The sequence below is a fragment of the Rhipicephalus microplus genome, chromosome 3 (genome assembly GCF_043290135.1).
Source record: "Rhipicephalus microplus isolate Deutch F79 chromosome 3, USDA_Rmic, whole genome shotgun sequence".
NCBI classification, from domain to species: domain Eukaryota; kingdom Metazoa; phylum Arthropoda; class Arachnida; order Ixodida; family Ixodidae; genus Rhipicephalus; species Rhipicephalus microplus.
The window spans coordinates 220,525,136-220,548,426 of NC_134702.1; the positions used below are offsets into that span (position 1 = coordinate 220,525,136).

Here is a 23,291-nt window from a genome sequence, read left to right on the forward strand (position 1 = left end):
ATCTGCCAGGGCATGGCACTAGTAACAAAAATTGATCGTCACTCTTATAACAAACAACATTCGTAAAGTAACCAACCTGCATAGGTGCAAGCAAAATCTTAAACATGTTGTTTGTCAGTTGCGTGCCGTGCCCTCTGAAGAATCTGCTGTTGTGCTGGTCTTTTAGTAGATACGCTGCTGATGACGTAATGCGCCGTGACTGCGTATTCGCCGGTAGACAAGTTTCAGTCTCGTCTCGCTGTCCGTACGGTACAACGATAGCAGTTCTGAGCCAGTGCGGCAATGTGAAGGCACAAAGACACACCATAACCTGCATAGGTGCAAGCAAAGTCTTAGGCATGTCGTTCGTCGGATGCGTGCCGTGCCCTCTAAAGAATCTGCTGCCGTGCTCGTCCTTTAGTATATCCTCCGCCGATGACGTAATGCACCGTGACTGCGTATTCGCCGGTAGATAAATCTCAGTCTCGTCTCGCTGTCCGTCCGTTAGAACGATAGCAGTTCCGAGGCAGTACGGCAATGTGAAGGCAGAAAGACACAGCATAACCTGCATAGGTGCAAGCAAAATCTTAGGCATCTTGTTCATCGAATGCGTGCCGTGCCCTCTCTATGCACCACCTATGTAGTCAAGCCCTGTATTTGCTTAACAGGGCTTGACTACATAGGTGCTTCAGTATGACTTTGGAGTGTGAAAATGTTCAGAGTCTGTAACAGCACACAGGGGTGTGAAAAGAAAGTGCAGATTTTGACACTTCCATATGATCTCGAACTATTCTCGGTGCCTTACACACTGAGCAATGTCTTGGTGAATTCTGCTTGACCTTGTTTCCCAGGAAGTGGCAAAGAAAACAAGCCCGTTGGTGTGGCCGCGACAAAAGGGTTTTTTCTGCGACTTCATGTTTCGAAAAGCCGAGATAATGCGCCATTCAACAGTAAAAAAACTGGGACAACTATGTCTACTCAGTGAATAATATACCATGCAAAAGGCTAACGCTAAATGCTGTACTGTAATACAGTGAAACCTCGTTAAACCGTACCTGCGTAAGCAGTAGTTTCGTTTTAAAAGTAGTGAAGTCAAATTCCCGACTCGGCGGCCATTGAACATAATGCATTTTGTATCCGCATAAGCCGTACCAGCTTATCGTGTATGTATCATCAATAACTAGTTTTTCCAATTTTTTTTGCGCACTCGCTGCGGCATGTCGTCCCCCACTGGGCGTCCCGACAGAACAGCAAGCCCCAGAAATCGAAACGCGCCTCGCTTGTTTGTGTTGATGATCATGGCGGTTGTGTTGGTGAGCGCCATCTCTTGGATTTTTCTGCAACAAGAAGCACTCGGCCGGCTAGGCTTCTGGTGTTGGGGCTTTGCACAAACACGATGGGGCTTTGCACAAACACGCAAACACGGTGTGCGCTTGCTTTGCTTTCTTTGTTCCTTTGGCGCCGTGCATAGGTGTTCTCTGGTTGATCCGTGCCGTACAGCTCTCGCGTCGGTTTTCACGTGTTGTGTATGTGTGCTTGCGCTGCTTCGTACCTGCGTCATGCCGAAGCTGGGACAAAAGTATCGAGTGCTGAAAATAGAGGAGAAATTGGATATAATTCGTGCTATTGAAAGTGGCACGAAAAAATCGGCGCTCGCACGCAAAAAGGACCTGCCGTTAACCAGGGTGTGTGGAATTTGGAATTCTAGAGAGAAGTTGCTCGGCTATGCTGCTGCAACTGCGAAAAGGTGCCGGCTACGCGATTCGGCGTTTTCAAATGTAGAGGACGCGCTGGAAAAGTGGATAAAAGCTGCACGGTCAAAAAATCTGCCTATCAGCGGACCCCTGCTCGTGGAGAAGGCCCTGGTTTTTGCCTTGCAGCTCAACCATGACAACTTCGTGTGCAGCAATGGCTGGCTGGCCAGATTTCGGGCGAGGTACGGCATTACCACGAGGACTGTTTCGGGAAAAGGTGCTGCTGTTGACGTGCTTGGCGCGGAGCAGTGGCAAAATGGTCAGCTGAAGAACATCTTGGACGACTACGAACCGGCTGACATCTTTAATATGGATGGATCGGTGCTATTTTTTAAGCTGCTACCAGACAAAACGCTCGCGTTCAAAGGCAAGACGTGCACCAGCGGCAAGCATGCAAAAGACAGAGTATCAGTAACGTTTTGCGTAAACATGACTGGAACCTACACAACTCCGCTCCACGTGATTGGAAAGTCGGCGAAGCCTAGATGTTTCAAAGGCGCCCGGTTGACATCAGGGGCCATCTATCGCAGCAACACCAAAGCATGGATGACGGCAAAACTCTTTGAGGAGTACGTGCGCCTCATCGATTGTCGTTTTGCGGCTAAGAACAGAAGAGTTATTATTTTAGACAACGCTTCGGCGCACGTCGCCCTGGACAACCTGACGGCTGTGAAGCCGGCGTTTCTACCACCAAACACAACAGCGATTGCCCAGCCCTTGGACCAAGGCATCATTCGAGCTGCAAAACAGCTCTACAAGAAGAATCTGTTAGGCAGGTTTGTTCTCGCCATTGAATGTGGCAAATTATTTTCCATCGACCTGATTGGCGCGATTCACCTGCTCGAATACTCGTGGCAGCAGGATGAAGCAACGACAGTTCAAAATTGCTTCAAGCGTGCTGGTTTCGGTGTGTGTGCGGGCGACGCAGATGACGCCAGTGACACCATATACCAGACTTCGGACATCGTAGACGAAGCTTGCGAAGCTTTGCTAGCTGAAGTGCTGAAGCGGCAGGGCGTAACGGAAGGCATTTCCTTCCCCGACTTCAGAGACGCAGACAGGGATGTGCAGACATCTCCGGACATGCACGACGAAGTCATTGTAACTGGTTGTCGAAGTGTCACCAAATGATAGTGATGAAGATGACATGGAAAGCGACAACACGGGCGGATCCAGGTGCGACAGTGGCCGAAGCTGCGCATTGCATCAGCGTCATGCGGGTATTTGCCGAGAAGAGGGGGCTGGCGGAAAAGCTGGCTCACAACATAAGTGAGTTTGTGGCCGCTGTCATAGCTGCTTGGCCGCCGCGTCGTCAAATGAAGATTACAGACTGTAACGCGAAGTTAATAAAAACTTCACGTTTTTTGTTCTTTCATAGCACTCCCTGAAGGTTATTTTTTTGACAGGTAAGTGAGCGACTTGGCGAAATTTCGGTTAAGCAGTACTACCGTTTAGTATGTACTTTTTTCGAGCTCCGGCCGACTACGGTTTAACGAGCTTTCACTGTATATGAAACAATATCAACAATGTCTATTCCATTCTGCTGTCATGTGGTAAGGTTTAGGGGAGTGGAACAGGGCGCTGCCTTAATATCCACCTGCGTGAGCACCATAGCTCTTCAAAAGATGCACCGTTCCCTAATTGGTCCACCCACTGAGCCGCCAACACTAGACCCCGTTATTTCGCCACATGACCACCGTTTTGAAACACATTGAGACATGCATAGCAGAAATAGCGGATGCTTTTGCTATCTACAAAAATTGTGATACGTGTGTTAGCGCACCGTCAATAGCACTAGTTGATCGAGAGCCGACGTATTTCGAAGAAACCTAATGATGCTACATATATTGTTCTTTGTCACGTGCATAGGTTGTGGGTGCGTGTTTTGTTCTGTTTTCTTCCAAATGCTTTTCTGTTTAGCTTGACTAAAGCAACCAGTTGAGAGCCCGCGCTCGTGCTGTTCAGTCTTCCTTTATGATTAGTCTCTGAGCTAAGCCACTATGTGTGTTGAAAATAAACATAATCTAGGCAGCTGGCAATGTGCCCAACTAAGCCCTTTTGCCCCCGCTAACCCGGCCAGTGGATCGCCGGTCGATGAGTTGCACCAGGCAAAGTCAATCGGTTATTAAGAAATAATTAAAACTGTGTCGGTTCCTTTCTGAAAAACTGGGAAAGCGAGGAAATATTCTTTGACAATGAACTGACAGGATGCGTGTTTTCAATGTGTAATGTTACGAGAACAAATAGTAGAAGGCGCCGGTAGCAACAAGCACACAACGTAGGCGCACATATTCGTGCAATTGAATCTTGAGTACATCAAACTATTGGGAACCGCGCATTTGGAGCTATCCAAAATGAATGAGTCAAATACGCATATATACAGCTTGGAAATGAACGTGCATTGCACCCGGCGTACTGTTGATCGCGATTAAGCCTGATGAAGATATAATTTTTAAAAAGTGATTGGCATTGTTCTGCAGCTGGTATAAGAGAGTCAGTGGCATTAGGCTCGATCGTGATAAAATGTGCCCGTATGACAGCGCTTCAGGTTTTAACTATCGAAAGGCTGAAATGGTATTACTTACGCCAGAGAAACACGAATGATCCATGGGTTGCGCCTTGGCGCGCTAGATCATGACCAGCCACAAAAATTGTCTTTTCGGATCTTTCGGAAATCTGAACACCCTATAGCCATTTCGCGAGTGGTTTGTGGAACATCACGGCAGCGAGACAGCTCAGTGAGCTGATCTCAGCTACGGTAAGTGCGTGCTCAATAATTAACTAGGAGCTGCTATTGAACATAAGCATTTTTACAGCCTTGCTTCAGTTTTTCTTTTCGCGAAGGCAACTCGTGGTGGCTACGACAGCTTACTCGGGTGCGGAAACACAAAAAGAATTACGGCGCTGTTCCATCTCACATGCTTGATTGTATATCGTGGTGGCTCTTCCGCATGTTTAGTCGTTTCTACAAAAGGGTCAGTCAACGGGCTTCGAAATGTGCATGAAAAGCTCGCGCATTTTTCCTGCGCGTGACCAACCTCCTTATATGTGCAGTGACGTACGTCAACTCGACGATCAGCGACGTTGACTTCATTACTCTTTGCTGAGACTTGGTTTAGACCAATCGACGAGCTGCGTGCTACGTCAAGTCGCCGATCACCGAGTTGACGTCACTGCGCGTATAAGGCGGTTGGTCACGCCAATGCGCGAGCTTTTTTGGCACGTTTCGGAGCCTGTTGACTGGCCCTTTAACTGCAGCTACCCATTTGACATCCACTGTGCGATTCTGACGAAACTTGTGAAAAGCGACCTGATCGCAACCGCAAGTGCATTTGAAGCCATATGCCACGCAGTGATTAGGCTTCCCTAGTCCATTTTGACCCCACACAAACACAAATAGTGAATATCGGATGACGGAAATCTTCTAAACAGGAGAACGGTGTAATATGGCAAAAAGTCTCTACGGACTGGCAGAACTGATGCTTCACTGGGAAGCAGATGGCAGCAAAAACAAGGCACAATACCGAATTAAACAAGCTGAGCTGACTGAGCGACGCGGGCGGCTTCGCAGCTTGATACTTACGGTGACCTCACCTCCCCACGTGTTTATCCTCCCCACGCTCCGCTTCTGCACGCAGTGCGCACCGGGAGGAGCCGTTTCCTCCGTCACAGTTTCCTCGTTTGTAGCGCCATTGTTCAATGAAAAATCCCGAAATAAAACAGTCATAGGCTAGTTGTAAGAGGTCACTCAGTCTGAATTTGCCATAAATTCGCGAATACAAAATTGCTTCAGTGTCCCTTTAAGAGTCTCCCTGCCCCCGCAGGTGCATTTCAGAACGCAGAACCCAGCATGCTTCTTTTTCTTTTTGTTCAGGTGAAAAATCCTTACGAGACCAGATGTTTAGCAAATGGTCGTGTTTGTTGTGCTTTAAGCCACATATGACGTATGGGAGACAAATTTAGTGATAACAAGGTTTTGTAGTAGCGAGAATTTTTGCATGGTTCCTGCACGCTGGGAAGACCGCGAATTCAGCTCCCAAACATCGTCTAGACAGGGACGTACATGATTTGGCCAGGAATATCATCAATGCTATCATTCAGTAAAACTTCATGAATCATTTGTCATCCACAGTATTGAAGTAGAAAGTCTAATCCTTTTGGGAGCGAAATATTCTATGGTGATAAAAGAGCTGTGAAACCGCTCTCAAAACAAACAGCTGTACTCTCACCGAAAGTGGCCTCACACACCTGCATGGTTTAGAACTACCTTATATAATGATCGCACTCGCGTTAATGATCGCACCCGTGAATTTCATTGTCTAAATGCGAATTTTTCTTTTCCCCACGTAATGATCGCACCCCGAACTTGTCGCATCGATATGTCATGGGCCAAGTCTAGCCGACGACATCACCTTTATTATCTGTCGAATGAAACTCGCCAACTGCACGCACCAAACATATTCTTACAGTACACTATCTGCTCAGCCCTGAGCACGATCCCTTTTTTGCTTAGATATATCGATAGAACTTGAGCAGTCTTTTGCAAGCAAGCACTCCTGAAATCAATTGGTGGTACATGATGTGAGTCTGTTCAAATGCTGGATAAATAAAGGTCACATATATTACACACTTGTTATTGTGTTTACTTGGTGGTCAAACTAATGTGGTATATTTGTATTTCGCAAAGGCATTTGATAAAGTGTCGCACTCGAAGCTCCTGTTTAAAATTGACAAAACGTTTCAACATATTCACTTGACAAAATGGTTTTCATCCTATCTCAGCTGCCGTCAGCAGTTTGTTCAAATAAAAAATAGTCTAGAGCAGTTGCAGTTAATTCCGGAGTTCCCCAGGGGAGCGTGCTGGGTCCCCTTTTATTTTTGTTATATATAAATGACCTACCAAAACGGGTTACGGTCCCGATAAGGTTGTTTGCCGACGACTGTGTTGTTTATAGCAGAATCGAGACTGAACATGACCAAGTTAATCTAAACAACAATCTTCAAAGAATACAGGATTGGTGCGAAGAATGGCAAATGAGTTTGAACACAGAAAAAACTGTTTTTACGACTATAACTAGAAAGAAAGCACCTCTAGATGGAACACTCATATTGATAATGTATGCTCCAGGGCAACCAAGGCACTGTATAGCCTTAGACGTAACCTTTATACCGCCCCATCTGATATAAAGTGTCTTGCTTACAAAACCCTTGTCAGACCTATTATCGAATATTCTAAAATTGTCTGGGACCCTATTCACAAATACAAACTGCAATAAAATAGCAAAAATACAGCGACTTGGTGCGAGATTTATTTTTAATGAATATCGCCGACATCGTTCACCTACTGAACTTTGTAAAAAAGCTGGACTAGATAGTCCTGAACTTAGGACGAGGATTGAGCGTCTGAAATTCCTCTTCCAGTTAATTCATAATCATTTTAAACTAAACTGTTTAGATTGCTTCCAGGCCAACACACAAGAACACTCCAGACATCGCCATAATATGTACATACCAACCCTAGTCCCACGTAACGATTGCTTTAAATTCAGTTACTTTCCACGTGCTATTGAAGATTGTAATATGCTGCCAGAGTCTATAATTGGTTGTTCCTCGCTTACATCATTTGAACAAAATCTAAAACGTTTATTTCCTGAATAACAGTGACGTGCGTGTGTACTTTTTGTTGGTTGCATGAGACTGCAGTAGTTGTCTTTCAAATCTTCAGCGCGGTGCAAAAGTGCCGCCTCAAATGCGTCATGTGCTGTTCTGCGCGTATGTATTGCATCGCATGTGTGTTCCATTTCTTGTTATGTATAACTTCGAGTTGCTGCTCACAATAATACCGAGAAATTATCTCGAGACCTGTACGGTACTTCTTTTTCGCAAATAATTGTTTGTACTTCCACCCTGTAACGACCCACTTCTGGGCTAACAGTATAAATAAATGAATGAAATGAAAATGAAACTTTTTCAGTATATTTGTGCTTGAAAGCTGATGTTTTTTTCTTCCAGCTACTTTTAGAGGTTAGGATTTGAAATACGTATCATCTTGCAGTGTGGCTGTGGATAAGTCAAGATCATGTATGTTTGAACTACCTGTTCAATTTCCTAAATTTTTTTCGTGACCCTAGTGCACAGAATTTAACTTTGTAGTGGTAGACACTATAGTTACGACAACCTAATTTAAACAGAAATATATGGGCTCAAATAAATAGGGCCCAAACAAATGACATTGTAGCCTCACAGGAGACAAGACTTCTTGTCGAAACATTCGCTCTGACACCTTATGTTAACATATTTTACATATTTTCAAGCTTCCATCTTTTAAGGGTTAGTTTAGTTCACCTGCACCAATCGGAACTAGTTCACAGCTGCGCACGAGAAGTTCAAACTTGTGCAGCACGAGTTCAGCAGTCTGCCTCACAAGCGAATGACAAGGTGCCGACAAGGTGGAATCCTTATTTTCGTTCGCTTAATTTAATGAGGTGCAAACATCTTGGCAAAACACGCCCCATTTGTAGAGGTGGGTACAGTACCTACGTCTAATGCTATGTTGTTTGTTAAACTGTGCGTGTGGCTGCAGCAAACCAACGCCGTCAGAGCAGAAGGTACAGGAAAGTCATGAATTAGTCTTGGTGCTGTACCTCTCCTGCGCTTTTTGAAATGGAGGGCACGATTTAGAAGATGCTATTGCTGCGCCACTGAAACGAATGGCGAGGTGCTTTGTAAAATGGATCATGTGGTGCAAGCGAATCAAACAAAAAAATTGTAGGGCGGAAGTAGGGCGCCTTGAATGATTTTTTCGCCCCCTACAGGTGATCACTTGAACTTGAGAGTTTCCGGGGCCTGACGCGCCTATTTGTTTCTGTGATCTGAAAGCAGGCATCACAACGCTAATGCCGTAAATTTACTGATTTAAAAGAACGCATTCCTTATTTAGATGGAAGAAACTGTTCTGACGCATGTGACGTACTAAAAACCTCCATAACTGGCGAAAAGAAGAAAAAAAATGTGGTCGCTTCGCTCCGTCAGTCGCCATGTTTGTTTTGACATCTCACACTGTTACCGCGGCGGCCGCCTGTTGGTCGACTTGTGTTCATCCCGCAGCAATGTTTTTTTTTCCCGAGACCACGTTTTTTTGTGTTTGTGTGTGTTCTTTGTGATCGTCTGTTGAAGCGCCGTTTTCCCATGGGGCGGTATGCGAGATTTACTGCCTCGTTCAAGCTGAAGGCGCTTGACTACGCGCTAGAGCACGGCAACCGCACTACCGGCAGACATTTCGGCATTGACGAAACCTGGATCCGATACTGGAAAAAACAGCGCGACAAGCTCACGGCTACAAACCGCACGTGACGGGCTTTCCGCGGCCCCAAATCTGGCACGTTCCCTAACATTGAAAAGGCTGTCCTCGAATACGTGAAGGAGATGCGCAAGGACGGTTGTGCAGTGACGTTAGACATGATACGGATGCAGGCGCGCACAGTTTCTCGGAGGCTGGGAATAGCCACAAAGGACTTCCGCGCCAGTTACGGCTAGACGACACGCTTCATGCGGCGGAATGGGCTGCCGCTGAGGCTGCGGACGTCGTTGTTCTAGCGGCTTCCGTCCGCATATGAAAACAAGGTGATCGATTTCCACGGGTTCGTCAAGAGAATACGCCAGAAGAACGGCTTCCTGCTGTCACAGATAGGCAACGCCGACCAAACGCCGTTGACGTTCAACATGCCTCAAAGCACAACTGTGAACGAGAAAGGTGCTCGAAGCGTCCTCGTGAAAACGTGTGGTGCGGAGAAGCAGCAATGCACCAAGATGCTCGCAGTGACGGCAGATGGGCGGAAGCTGCCGCTGTATGTTATTCTGAAACGTGAAACTGTTCCGAAGGGAAACATTTCCCGTGGCATCCACATCCGCCATGACGGCAGACCTCATGGTCGATTGGATCAAGACGGTTTTAGGGCGAAGAGCAGGAGCGCTTCTGCTTCCTTTACTTCTTGTGCTGGACAGCTTTTGAGGCCATCTCGTTGACATTGTCCGTACCGAGCTGAAGGAGCGGCGCACGAAAATCGCTGTGATCCCTGGGGGGTCTAACTTCGCTGCTACAGCCTCTGGACGTGTCACTGAACAAACCGTTCAAGGACAACGTCCGAAAGCTGTACGCAGAGTGGATGGCGGCGAGCGACCACGATTTCATGCCAAGTGGCAAAATTAGGAGACCGTCCGCGGAAGTCCTCTGCTTATGGATTCTCGAAGCGTGGAGTACCATTTCGGACGATGTGGTCGTCAAGAGCTTCAAAAAGACCTGGCATTTCCAACGCGCTCGACGGAACAGAAGATGAACGTCTGTGGGACAGTGAAGACACTGCCGGTTCCGGTAAGGAATCGTGCAGCGACAACACCGACGCCAGTGACGCTTCAGAGTGTGAATAAACGTTAGGGGGTCAGTGGTAAAAAATAAAAGGGCAGTGTGCCATTCATGTAGCTCCTGCGTAATGCGTGCCCTTTATTACAAAAGTAAGCCTTAATTTACATTTATTTTTGGTTATGTTGATGATAGCTATCGTGAGAACTCTGATTAGCAAATTTTTTGCGTTTTCAGTGCTCCGAATATTTTTTCAGGGAAAATTTACTCCTCGTAATGATCGCATCCGGAAGTTGGAGTCAATTTTTTTTTAAAGTGCGATCATTATGCGAGTATATACGGTATCACGTGTTGTCCAATATATGAGGTGTACGCATGACTCGTGAGCTCATGGTGTATACAGCTAAGCATACGTTATTACATCTATTCGCAATTTCCCTGTCATCGTCATTCTCTTTCTGCTGTGTAGAGAATACAACCCTTCAGTACGCTTGGCACACATGCTCATTGGCTTTCTAGACCTTACACGTGCGAGTCAACTTCCGGAGACAGGACTGAAACCAGAGCATTTGACATTGAAGTATGACCGGCATTAGCAAAGCTACAGCCAGAGCCACAGTCAGAACCACAGCACAATCAATAGCGATTGGTTCCCATCGCCTTGCCCGACAAAGACCAAGACGTTGCCCGACAAGAGCTTCCTTTAATGCTACGACCACTTCGAAATAGCGCATTTACACTTTTAAATATGCCAAACACACCTATGAGCTCGACTTCCCCAAAACTGTTGGAGGTTTCAATTCCATGTTTTTTTCACTTATCGCCTCGGCGTACCCACGACCCTCTCAATGGTCACGATTTTATAGTCACATGCAATGAGAAAAAAAGCAACGAGAAAAAAAAATATGCCGACGAGCTGCGTCGCGGTTGGATGAGCTGAAAGGCATAATAAAGGCCGCATAAGTTTTTATCGCTTTCCACTTGACAAGGACCGTCGACAGAAATGGGCTGCAGCCGTAAAACGGGCGAACTGGTCGCCGACGCGGGCTCATCGGTTGTGTGCCAAACATTTCGTCACAGGTAAGATTTTATGTTACTTAGTGGTTGGCGCGCTCTGCTTTCTGTGACATTTTAGGCTCATCACTGTTATGCCCTATTCCATATTTCTTCTTATAACCGTTTTGTAGAGCAGCCACATGGCACATGTATGGAGAGCTTAACACGCGATCCTATGCGCATATTCATCACATTCACCAATGTTTATCTGACTGAAACGTGTTAGATGCTTCGAAACAATTTCTATGTGCCCGTGTGAACTAATGACATGGTACCTTCATTCTCACTGCCTCAAAGGGAATGACAATTTCGGCTATGCTTTTCCGAATTGCTTGCGCTTGTTGTGACATACCAAACAGAAAGACATTTCATCATGCTGCTCCTACTTCGATGTCAAGACTTCGAGGCTTCGATGGGCAGCTTGTTCATGAATGGACAAGTTGCACGCTGTATCATCTCTCCGGGCTGCATGCTTTCGCTGTCACTAGCACGCACACGCGTTAACGGAGAGCTGCGGTTACGTAAGCCTTGCAGGCATGCATAAAAACTTCATCCGCGGTGCTATAATACTTTTGTGCAGCCGTGTTTACAATAGTCCTCAAGACCGATTTTTCCAATTGCTTGAATAACGACGCGGCGCATTACTTTGTGTGCAGCGAATTACCATAACGATTGGAAACTCGTTTATGACTTCATATATTTACTCTGCGCCGTTTCTCGCTGTACTTAAGAACAACTTGCTGAACTAGGTAGCTTATCTTTGTATTAAAATAAAACGCACAGGTTGGTCAAGATCAGCCATTTTTTTTTTTAGAAAGATTGGCCCATAGTGCTTTTTGTATATGTTTAAGGAATAAAGATGTTCCTGACCTACTACGTTGAGTATGTGCACTTCTCAATTTTCCTCATCTATCCACTTACTCCTTGTAAAGTTCAGTGCCAGTTAGCATATGAACTGTGCTTTTTGCCGGCACATTTTTTCCGCTTCTTTGATATTCCTTTCCTCAACCCTCCTACCGAATCTAAAATTTTACACTTCTCTACCTGGCGATTTTCTGTCACCTCTATTTAGTTCCTCATACCCTTATTTGTCTATTGATGTCACCTCTATTTAGTTCCTCATACCCTTATTTGTCTAATGATATCTAATAATAGTAATACATGCATGCTTTTATTAGCATTACATGCAATCATATCTTGTTCGGTGTTGTAGTGGCAATACCAACAGACAAAATGAATGAACTCTGTAGCCCCATCATGCTACTTTTGTTCGGGTTATGTGCATGAACATATTCAGTAACATTCATTCAACATGGCAGTCGCAGTCATAAGCAACACATTGAGTACAACTGTATTAATCTTCATTTCGTAACAATGTTCATGCAGGCAAACCTTCAGATAACCCACATCATCCCAATTATGTGCCAAGCTTGTTTGCGCACAAAAAAAAGACAGAAAGGGAGTGGTACATAGCCGTCTCCAACGTGCAGCATCAAGATCCCTTGCTAGAGAGGTTCATGGAGAGTTTGAACCATGGGGAACTCGTGAGTCATTTACAAGCTTCTTCACGTTGAAATTTACAATTTTAGGCATTCAATACTGAGGTGTGGGCATGCATTAATTTTGATGATCTCGTCAGCATCTTTTGCAGAAGCACCTGATCCAGACTACAATTGTGGTCATGACAGTTCACATATAAGTGACACCTTTTGTGGTAAGAAGCTTGATGTTTAGTCGAAGTCATCGTAGTTGCTCACAGTGTCTGAAGTGATCTAGCTCAGACATTAGCTAGATGGTACAAGACAAAGGGACGCACACAGGCACTATGTCTGCGCCACTTTATCTTGCCCAGTCTAGGAAAAATCTCTGCTAAATAACTTCAGACATGTTGTACCAAGGACAAAAGTCAGCCCTTGGTTACAGTGGCACATCTAATATTTCTCTGTTCCCTTCAGACTCCACGGCAGAGCCTTTGCAAGTTTCTGATAGTGATCCAGAATCTCAACAAGAAAGTAAAAAGAATCAAAGGTTATACATTTCGTTAAGCATAAACATTTTACAGCATCGCTACAAACATGGCAAATGGAGCTGGACACAGATGTCGCCACGGGAAAAAACGAGTCAACACTTGTAGCAGTACCTTGCTACATTTGCAGTAAGTATACATAGCTACATGTATTGTGGTAATCTTTCTTTTTTCTGAAATTATAACTGTGCTCGCCACATGCTTGTTTCAGAGTCAAAGTATCAAGATCTGGAGAAGAAAGTAAAAAATCTGCAGAACAGAAATGAAAGTTTGGTGCAGGACAATGACATTTTGAGACAGTACCTGCAAGACAGTGAAGAAGAAGCTCAAACAGCAGAAAAGAAAGCCAAGAAAGCACTCTTCTCAGCAGAGTGCATCACAGAGCAGTGTGTCAGCATTTACACGAGGCTAAAAACCGTCGCACTTTTTTTATCTGTTGTTTCATTATTTGACAACTCAAAATTGTATGTCTCTGATAAGTGTACTATAGCTGATGTGCTTATTGTGCTGATGAAATTGAGGCTCTCACTTTTGAACCCAGACCTTAGTCACAGGTTTGGCTTGTCTGCACCTGTGGTAGGCAGAATAATGTCACGAAACATGCGAGCACTCACATCAAAGTTGCAGAGTTTTATTATTTGGCCTTCACGAGAAGATGAAAGCAGAACGGTGCCGATGACAGTAAAGAGAAAATACCAGAAATGCATTGCCATCATTGACTGCACAGAAATACGTATTGAAAGGCCATTTCGCTTTCCATCAAGGCCAAGGACCTACTCAAATTATAAAAGCTCAAACACCATTACATTTTGAGTCAGCATTACACCTTGTGGAGCAATCAGCTTTATGTCTAAATGCTGGGGCGGGCAAGGATCAGACAAAAAAAATTATCTTAAAATCTGATTTTTTTAAAAAGCTTCAAGATGGTGATACAGTCATGGGCGACAGAGGATTTTTGATTAAAAAAGAAGTGGCTCATTGGGTAGCAGAGCTTGTTGTGCCAGCTCTAACAAGAGGGAAGAGACAACTCTCAGCAAAAGAGGTGGAGGATACACGCAACATATCGAGAATATGCATTCATGTGTAGCGCACTATTGGCCGCATGAAGACATTTCATATCCTTCGAAATAGAATACCTATCAGTTTGCTGCGTTATGCCACAAACATAGCGTTGGTAACGAGACGGACGCTGTTCCTGCCAACGTGGTCATCGGGCGACGCATCACTGCAAGGTGAGGCCTGCTTCGTGCTTTCTCGGGGCCCCCATAATTTTCTTTTACCGAATGCCCTTGCATTCAGGCACACGGTGGAAGATGGTGGACTCAGATCGAGATGTGATAGAAGGTGGCAGTGTCGATGAATCGGATCGCAACCGCGAGTTGCAGCTCGAGAGAAGCGTTAAAGCTCAAGCTTGAGCTAGAGAAAATGAGGTCATCGCGTGGCTTGTCAGAGGAGCCGAGAAACCAGAAGCAGCATTCTAGTATCACACGGTACGCGAAAGAGCTGAAAGCAGTTTTGGCACACATGCCCACTAATGAGATGATGATTCCAGCGTGGTTCAAACATGCGGACGCTCTTTTTGCGACATTGGGCATGACCGAAGAAATTCAGGGCACGATTCTGTTGCCATTCCTAACTGACAATATGCGTACGTTCGTTGCCAATCGGGCAGAAGCTGTGGTAATGCCGTATTCAGATTTAAAGTCGAGGGTGCTAAAGGAGCTGAGGATGACTCTGACCGAATACCGACAAATGTTTCTGGAAATCAAACGAGGGGCAGATGAATCGTGGAGCCAAGTGACGGCGCGCCTGGAGACCGTGTTCACTTACTACGTTACAAGTAGAAAAGCGGAGACATTCGAAGGTCTTCAGGAGTTGCTGATAGCTGACAGGCTAAAACAGTTAATGCCAGATGACCTCCGCTCACTGGTAACTCAGCAGGAAGTAATGGATTGGTTGAGGCCCAGGGATATTGCGGAAGTAGCCGCCAATTTGGAAAAAGACTCGGCAGCGGCAGGCAGGGCAGCTACCACAATGCAGGGCCAGGAAATTTTAATTATAGATCGCCAGCCAAACCACCGGCTAGTTCTAACTTCAGCCCTAATTCAGCAGTGTTTTCGATGCGGTAGACAGGGTCACTTTCAGGGATATTACAAGCTCTCACCTGAGACTGCTGCTAATGCAGCCGAAATTTAATGCGTAGCTTCCCATAATGAGCGACCACTTGAAAGCCGAGTTGCACTGTCACGACATTCCCCCATTGTGCAAAACTCGCTGATGAGGGATCCGCAGATTGAGATTCTCGTGGGAAGCAAGTCCTCTTTTGCACGCGTTGACACAGGTGTGGATGTAACAGTGGTACGAGAGAATGAAGTGTCCACTGAAGTTTTGGACCAGAGGAGAGGCACAATAAGGTTTACAGACGCTTTTGGTCATGGTGTTACTGCACGTCTGCTGTACGTACCTCTAGCTCTTTCAACCTCGTCGGGAAGCCGTGCTCAGCCTGTGAAATTGCGATGCGCAGTGACCGATCAGTTGAATACAAGTGTGTCGGTATTGCTCAGTCCCGCTGATTATGAGTGTCTTCGTCATCACTGGCAAAAGCCACTGCGTGATCTAAATGAGGGTAATAAGAGAGATATCAGCTGTTCAAGACAGTGCACTACACCGGAGCAGTATTCACCAATTAGGGAGCCAGAGCATGTGCCTCGAGGTTCTAGCCTTAGCTCTAACGCTGTGCAGCGCACAGTCGAGAAACAGGACGGCCGAGCAAGAGAGCCGCAAACGACTAATTTCGCATCACTTGTACAGCAGGCGCAGTTGAGAAGTTGCTGTGAATGTATTAATGTAGACAGCGCATGGCTTAGTCCGTTCGATGGGAATGCTCTCGATGGAGAGAAGGAATGTGAGGAGCCACTAGCCGATGTGCGGCGTCAGGTGAAAAAGGGGACGCACGTCAGGGTAACTGATAGGGCGCAGTTGGACTGGAAGCAGTCACAGCAGTCAGTAGGGCCAGAGTCGCGCCCACAAGAAGTGTCAGAGCACGACAGCTCTTGCCGTCGTAAATTCCCAGAAAATAAAATGAGAAAGTGCTTTAAAAAGCGGCTAGTGTTGGAGTTGAGCGGTGGAATGAAAGGGTTCTACGTCTGGTGTATTCCCTGTTCGAAAAGAAAATTCGTCAGGTTAGGACCATCGCGTGTGCGACTCAAAGGTGAAGTTGAAACGTCACCTGCCATGGAGAGAAGGTATTTTTGTACCAAGTTTTGCATTTTTTTTATTGTTTAGGTATGGCATGTTACCGAAGAGTGGTGACATTTTGAAAGGCTTTCAGTGAAAAGTCAGTTATTTGTCGGTAACGGTGGTTCAAGAGCGTCGAACACGCTGCCGTGAAACGTAGAGGCACAGGTAGTCTGAGTTAGAGGGCTTGACGTTGTTTTCTGAGTTAACAGCAACCAACCCCAGCAAAGCTTTTGTTTCGCCATGGACACATCGGAAAGGGCAATTAAAGGTTGCCTCACTCAAACGATAGGTGAATGTGAACCATCAATCGCATTTTTCAGTGAGAAGCTGAACCAATCGCAACAGGAGGCGTCCAAAATACAATGAGAGGCGAATGTAAAAAAAAATTGTTCGTAATTAGGGCGCTCTGAAAGAGACTGTTGATGCTCTATCGCATCTTGAACGATCATTTGATTCAGTGATCGTAACTGTTTAGTGGAAATAGGATGTTTTGTCTGTTTCATATGGTTGAGTTTTTGTTGTTGTTGTTGTTTATATGTAGCCACTGAATCATTCAATTCATTCTATGAATTGAATGACTGTACAGTAGTTTGCATCGCACGTTTAGGTGTTATGTGTAATGTTAAAGTAAGTTGAACAGACTAATAGTTCCGGCATGATGTGAAAATGTCTTATTTGTTATACTAGACATTTTTTTGTTGTGTTGTTATCGAGATACGTGCTTGCCTCTAAGTGGTAGAACTGCTTTTAGGGGTAGTAGATGTATTGTGTAGGAAAACATTTGTAGATAAGATAAGGTAGCATTTGTGAATTTCATTATAAGTTTTTTTTTCTTGGTGCAATTCATCGGGACTAAGATATAACTATAGCGCTGGGTCCATCACTTTCTTTGAGTGTGTTATGCGGGGCCTGGATGGCGCATAAAGTGTTGGGACAATGTCCGTGTGGTGTGGTGAAATTAAGACAAAAGTCGCAGGACTATGCACGATGCGTGTTCCCTGTTTCAAGCTAATGCAAACTGAGTCGCGCTATGGACTTCATTCTGAGTGCGTTCGTCATTGTGCATTACGAGAGAGTTTGCTTTCGGAGGACCGTTGGCGCAATATGTATATATGTAACTGCGTCTATTTTGCAGTAGATCACTAAAGTTCTCCTGTTGAGTTTAAAATGACAATCGGTTTACGCATGTGTGCGCACCGAGAGTGAGTTTATTTTGTGTGATTTTTTTTTGTATCGCGTTACTGGACATCGAGTACCCAGTAACACTCTTGAGGGGGGAGGAGTCAGTATGGGGCAACAATCACGGGCGTGTTCTGTGTAGGGCAATTAATGCGGCTGATGCAGACCGCAAAGCTAGCTCTCGACTCATCAACTAACTAAGCTGATCGGTTCCACAAAGGCGAATGCAGGAGACCCGAGCACGGGAAAGAAAGGAGACTCCTTCGTTTACAGGGTTCACGAGCAAAGCCATCAAGGTCGACCCCGTTCGGGACTAGAAGAGGAAGGCTTACTCGGAAGAACGCCTAGCAAGAAGCAGGCCAGGTGCCGCCATCTGAGTTTAATTAATGAATATTGGAACGGCGTATAAACTACACTTTTTTTTAAATGCGTGAGTAGATGTGAGCGTAAACGGGAATCCAGGTAAGATTGATAGTAATGCTAAATATTACTAGATAGGGGCTGTGCCACGTCATGCGGCAATTTACTGGTAATCAGCTCACTGCTGAGCTTGCCTGCGGGATTAATAGCCAAGCTCTGGCCGTGCTCTGGTCATGCTCGTGCATAGCAGACGAGGCAGACTGTTCTCCTAGCCAACATAGAAGTATAGCACTACAAGACCTCCGCATGTAGCAGGTTGAATATGTCACCCTGAGATCCTGCTGAGTGTCAAACTTTGTTAAGCAGAACTTGCCTTGGCGTCACCGTTGGAGCCACTTGCCATGTAGGCACTTGCCTTGGCGTCATCGTTACGTGCAGAGAATGCATCGACTGTTTTGATTGCCGTTGCGGCGGCTCCCAGAAACGCACCTTGGAAGCGAGGCTGGCCACCAAAAGATCGCGTGCCACCCGATGCACTCAACTGCCCACGCTTGACATGTCGTGCTGAAGCTGCAAATCAAATGATGGTAGGTAGGAATATCACATATAAATGAACACGTTGCAAACAGTTGTCAAACCTGTGGCCAAGGACTAATTAGATATCTTACAGACAAGCCTGAACAAATCCTCATGAAAAGTAAGCGAAACAGTAAAGTCTAACTCCCATAAGCCCCCACCAACGCGTCCAGCATGCACCGTTTTATACTCTAAACTAATTCAAATAAGACAACACAATGAAGTGATGGTTAATCAAGTAAGTGTTTATTGGAATAAAATGAGAATAATTTTCATTTTGTCGTAGTTTGGTTCCAGCCCACATAATCACATGTTTTTGACGGTAAACTTTAGTGAATATGGACCCAACAAAGTGATGTCATCCAGAATTAAGGTGAAGTGAAAGCGCGGAGCTGCTGCGAGTATGAAGCTTGTTAGGGTAAAATAAGCATGGTGAGCTCAATTTGGGCGGTATTTATTTCTATAGGATCAGTTTAAAGCAGTGTTGTTTGATATATCCGTTACCACAAATAGGAAAATCAACAGGTTACTCCTTACTCCAAGAAAAAACGAAGCGCGTTACCACCCTACGTAACCAACAAAAAAGGTAACGCGTTAACCTTTACCCAAAAATGTAACGGACGTTACCTCTATTGTTATTACACAATCATGAAATTCAAACAATGTTTCTTCGTTACAGGAACTCACAAAACGTCTAACGCAAAACAAGGATTATGTTTGATATCCTCATTTAACAAGTATTCTCTGTACAAATGAGCCGGACATAAGCAATGATATGGTGGCTTAAAGTTCCTTTTAAGATTACTTGTTATGGCTTGCGACTCTGCGACACATGGTGAAGCCATTTTTTTGCATGCGGCATTATACATAATATGAGATTCAATGATATATGCAAACCACATAGAAAATATCACTGAATCGAGAGGAAATTAGCAGTAATCAGCCTTTTCAGGGCCCGAAAAGCAGCTTCAGTGGAGATTGTCAAAATCAAAAGTGGTGGTCTGCCGCACGCCCGTATAGCCAATCGCGGAGGCCTGCACTGGCGTTTTTTATTTTATTTTACATTAACACGTTTGTAACACCACATGGCCTTTGGTCCACTCTTGCCTTACTCCTGTTGTGTCGTTTAGGCCACCAAAATTTATGGCGCTTACCTTAGTGACGCTAGCGTGCATGCACACAACCTACACAGCAAAGGCTTATTCTGACAGTGCGTTCAACAATGCTTTATGGTTTACTCACAGAAAATTAATTTTCCAATACAATTGCCAAACATATAAAGACAAAATTTGCGAGCGTATGTGATGGTGTTACGAATTATGCAGCCTCGCTAGCTTAGAAGTTCAATAACTAAAAACGTGCATGCAATTGTGGAGAAAGAAACGCAAAACTTGTTTTAAAAACAAAGTTGATAGTTCTTATCGACTTTGTAGCAACTGTTCTGTAGCAAGTATAACAAAATCTCCCACGTTCATACATGTTTCAAAAATAGATTTTTCGATCTACAAGTTTCAAACAATGTACCTTCACTCTTTGTTCTGCATACAATTCGTACGCAAGATATCCTCTTTTAGCTGTAATACTTGTGCATTACTTTGTTAGGAACATTCAAGATCCAATGGCGATGAAGTTGGTCCCACGGTGTTCAATGTGTACAAATAATTCTTCTGTCGTAAATTACTCATATAAAAAAAAGGGTTCCTTTTCAGCCTATTATACCACAACCCCTGTTTATGAATTTTTCTTCGCAAGCTTCCATCTTCCTCTTCCTACCACTTTTATGCATAAAATATTAAACACACAATCAAATCTAAAATGTACGATTTTGAATTCATGTCCATTTCTCCCAGAATGACCCGACGGCGAAAGTGGTGTGGAAATTTATTTTCATCATAATGTACATAGCGTTTCATGACTGCTTTCTTTCCCGAACACCACTTCAGCTTAAAAAGATGCTCCACCCACTCAAAAAAAAAAATACGAACTCTGCCTAAGCTACTGGTTTGCGATCACCACAGTTAGGAGCTCAAGGGTGGTTATGCCTGCCGTGTAGCTGCCTCTAGCTGTTGTTAGCCGTAGTGTAATACAAGCAACAAAGCGCTCACGAGGCGATCGCAGCCCTTGAGGGCAACAGCAAAAGGCGCAAGCTGTAGTTGGTTGATCAAAACTCGCAAAACAGCAACCAAAAATAAAAGAAAATGTGAAAGGAGGAGGACGTTGGCTCCTTCGTGCCTGCTCTCCGAGCCGGCGGGTACACGCAGAAAGCATGAGAGAGAGAAAGAGAAACAGAAAAAAAAGCAGTTTCGCAAGTTAGAGATAGTGCAGTCCGAGCCCTCTCCCTCTTACCTTTTTTTCGAGCAATTCGGGTATTGGCGGAGGCGTGGTGCCGCGCAGAGGTCACCCGGCGCTGCGAATTCCATAGCGCACCTTCCAAATTGCGCACGGAGTCGCGGAGATCGCAGGGGGGGGGGGGGGAGGGGGGTAGGCGAGTGCCGAAACGCACCTTTCAGGTCGCGCGGCGTTCGCTATATCCGAAGGTGTGTAACAATGCCGATCAATATAAACGTGTGAATTTCTATACCTCTACAAAGGAATTTAAAGGGGATAACTTGAGAGTCTGATATATTTGAAAATTCGATATATGTGGGTTCGATATAACCGTGCTCAACTATACAAACAAAGCTGATTTCTGTGGCACACCCACACTGTTGGGATGTTTCCACTAGTATTCGACCATCATGCCATCTAGAAAGATAACCAAAAGGTAAAGAAAAGCCGACAAAACTAGAAAAAAAAGTCGAGTGAACGGATACTGTCATACACAGTCGTTTGTAATGAATTCAGTGGTTTAACGTCCCTGGGCCACAATATCATTATGAGAAACACCGTAGTGGAGGGCTCCGTAAATTTTGAACACCTGTGGTTCTTTAGCGTGCGCCTAAATCTAAACATTCGGGCCTGTAGCATTTTGCTTCCATGGAGATGTGACCGCCATAGCCACGATTCGATACCGGGTCTTCCGAATCAGCAACGAGCCCCAAAACAACTAGCCATCGAGGCGGGTGTCACTTATAGAGAGACAACATGTAAATTAATTGCAGGTGTAATGAAAGAAGCAACAGATAAATATGAATGAAAGTGGCTTGATTTGGTGGTTATACATGCGACGTCACACCCGTGACGTTAAGCACAATTGAATTGTAGAGAGGCACTGACTGGACTGGTCTTCATGCGTCTACATCTCTTTCATGGCGGCTCAATTTTAGAACACCACTGCTGTCTTCGAGGTGCATGGGTGAGGTTTGGCAATGCGAAAGAAAACTAAGAGTGGCAACTTAAATGGGAAGAACCAAGCTGCACCTATTTTTCATGATCATACAGAAAATCAGGCTCACGGCATGCCTCGCCGTCTATTGACGAACCATTAAGGACGGGTACAACCGTCATGTGGCAAGCATCAAAGCTTGCGCCGGAAGCCACGACACATGCAGGCGCGTCCACGTGATGTCTGAGCTCTTTCGCACTCAGCGAGGCCTCAGCGGATTTTAACAATGGCGCTGCGCCAATGAGTCGTCTACGACAATGGACACACCCTCCACCACACAGACACAAAATCTTAAAAAAAAACCAAAAAGTCATGCAGAAACTCGTCCGTGAATATGCGAGGATAACTGAGACTGAATGAAGACTACGTAGCTCATTGGGTAACAAACATAAGCCGACATTATATTCACAGCTAAGCAAACATTTACTAAGATTGAGGTCAAATGATTATCAATATGAGCAATCATTTGGCCATCAATACCGTAAGGCAACATTTAGCAAATGGTAGTCAACATGAACCGAAATTATACCAGTCATTTATTCAACACCATAGCAACCACTTAACCACACTTTTTTTCTTGGCTATTTATATTACGGCACTGTGCTACTTTACTTGCACTTAGATGGCATCCACCTGAACTGGTGATAAATTAACCAACGTCAACCAGTGCCAGTCTGTGCTGGCTGTTTGCAAGTATCTGTAAAATTGCTGAGGACGAACCGCTTGCATTGCATGATTCTCAAATCTAGGCTATGCACTCGCATGAAACAAGCTAGTAAGGCAGGAAGGTAACAAAGCAAGCAGAAGATGGTGTCTAATGAAGTAAAAAATGGCAAAAGACAGCACAGGGGGCTTGACCCTCAGAGTGCAGCGCCACTGCTGCTCCTTGTGGAGTGGATGTGGTCAGGAAACAGAGGCTGAACATCAATTATAGTGGACCATCGCACACCAACATTCCACGGGCCAAATGCGATGAAGCAAGCAATCCCGCACCAAAAGAAAACCTCGATACCGGATCGACTTGTTGTTTTTCGTAGGCGTGATAACTTGGTGTAATGCACCATACATTACCGATTGCGGCCACCTCACTGAGCAAGATATGTCTAACATACTTGTTATTGCAAGGGAGGACAATGAAACGGGACAAGAGAGCGAGACCATCAAGAACACCAAAGGCACAGAGGCAAGGCAGAAGGTTAATATAAACAAAAGAGGTACATGTGAAAGAACAGCTTAAACACGTAGGAGCTGTTCTAGAATGCAATGAAAGCTGATGCACTGCGTCACTCAAGCATGATAATATGGAACTATGGCAGAGGTCTTTTCCGTATCAATCGGCATATTCGAACTGTTTTCATAACTTTTCACCGTGGTTTGAATTTTGCAATGCAAGCATACAAACTGCTCTCTCCAAACAGTTAGAACAGTTATCATGAA

At 45.0% G+C, this 23,291-nt stretch overlaps 1 long non-coding RNA gene and 1 pseudogene across 1 annotated transcript in view; both read left to right on the forward strand.

Annotated features, from left to right (window-relative positions):
* LOC142803506 (uncharacterized) overlaps positions 1–23,291 on the forward strand; it is a 101,317-nt gene that overhangs the window by 12,319 nt on the left and 65,707 nt on the right. The gene's annotated exons all lie outside the window — the stretch shown is intronic.
* Positions 13,104–14,589, forward strand: LOC142802669 (uncharacterized; annotated as a pseudogene).